This window comes from Arachis duranensis, chromosome 5 (assembly GCF_000817695.3).
Source record: "Arachis duranensis cultivar V14167 chromosome 5, aradu.V14167.gnm2.J7QH, whole genome shotgun sequence".
Lineage (NCBI taxonomy): Eukaryota > Viridiplantae > Streptophyta > Magnoliopsida > Fabales > Fabaceae > Arachis > Arachis duranensis.
This window is the reverse complement of record NC_029776.3, coordinates 46,196,453-46,198,251: the sequence shown is the minus strand read 5'-3', so window position 1 is coordinate 46,198,251 and position 1,799 is coordinate 46,196,453.

Here is a 1,799-nt window from a genome sequence, read left to right as displayed (position 1 = left end):
GGGATCCTGTGGGGTCCACAGATCCTGAGGTGTCAAGGAAAAGTCATCCCTGCACCAAGTGGCGAGCAAAAATGCTCTTCATGCCAATTCTGGCGTTAAACGCCGGGCTGGTGCCCATTTCTGGCGTTTAACGCCAACTTTTTACCCTTTCCTGGCGTTTAACGCTAGTCTGGTGCCCCTTTCTGGTGTTAAACGCCCAGAATGGTGCCAGGCTAGGCATTTAACGCCCATTCTGCTACTCTTACTGGCGTTTAAACGCCAGTAAGTTCCTCCTCCAAGGTTTTTGAGAGAAGCTCTTCATGCTTCCTCTCCATGGTGATAGAGGGATATCCTTGAGCCTTAAACACAAAGGATTCTTCATTCACTTGAATGATTAATTCTCCTCTGTCCACATCAATCACAGTCTTTGCTGTGGCTAGGAAGGGTCTGCCAAAGATGATGGATTCATCCATGCACTTCCCAGTCTCTAGGACTATGAAATCAGTAGGGATGTAATGGTCTTCAATCTTTACCAAAACATCCTCTACAAGTCCATAAGCTTGTTTTCTTGAATTGTCTGCCATCTCTAGTGAGATTCTTGCAGCTTGTACCTCAAAGATCCCTAACTTCTCCATTACAGAGAGAGGCATGAGGTTTATACTTGACCCTAGGTCACACAGAGCCTTCTTAAAGGTCATGGTGCCTATGGTATAAGGTATTGAGAACTTTCCAGGGTCTTGTCTCTTTTGAGGTAATTTCTGCTTAGACAAGTCATCCAGTTCTTTGGTGAGCAAAGGGGGTTCATCCTCCCAAGTCTCATTACCAAATAACTTGTCATTTAGCTTCATGATTGCTCCAAGGTATTTAGCAACTTGCTCTTCAGTGACATCTTCATCCTCTTCAGAGGAAGAATACTCGTCAGAGCTTTTGTGCCAGTTTGGGCGTTTAACTCCCATTCTTGTGCCAGTTCCGGCGTTTAACGCCGGGCAGTTTTGAGCTGATTTAGAATGCCGGTTTGGGCCATCAAATCTCGGGCAAAGTATGGACTATTATAAATTGCTGGAAAGCCCAAGATGTCTACTTTCCAACGCCGTTGAGAGCGCGCCAATTGGGCTTCTGTAGCTCCAGAAAATCCACTTCGAGTGCAGGGAGATCAAAATCCAACAGTATCTGTAGTCCTTTTCAGCCTCTAAATCAGATTTTTGCTCAGGTCCCTCAATTTCAGCCAAAAAATACCTGAAATCACAGAAAAACACACAAACTCATAGTAAAGACCAGAAAAGTGAATTTTAACTAAAAACTAATAAAAATATAATAAAAACTAACTAAAACATACTAAAAACATACTAAAAATAATGCCAAAAAGCGTATTAATTATCCGCTCATCAAATCTCAATCTGATCATGAATCTGGGTCTTCTACCCAACAACCCTCCAAAAAATCAACCCAACAATCTATTGAACCAGCTACTAATCAAGCCAAACAAACTAAGGTAGATTATGCCTTCCCAATCGAAACCCTTTTGGCCTTACAAGACCAAGGTATCACCAAAATTAACAAAAAATCTTGGGCTGATATATGCAGTGAGTAGCCAGTCAAAAAATAATCGCACATAAACCAAAAGAAAAAGCCAGGGCTCTAACACCACAAACATCCTCAATCACAACAAAAACACAAAAAGCCCAAGGCAATTATATCCCCACAAACAAAAATTCAAACATTATCCAAATAGAGCCTGACTTTTTGGATGAATTGCTAAACAAAGTTATCCCAAAAATCTTTCCTACCGGATTCCATTTCAAACCAATCTCACCCAATAA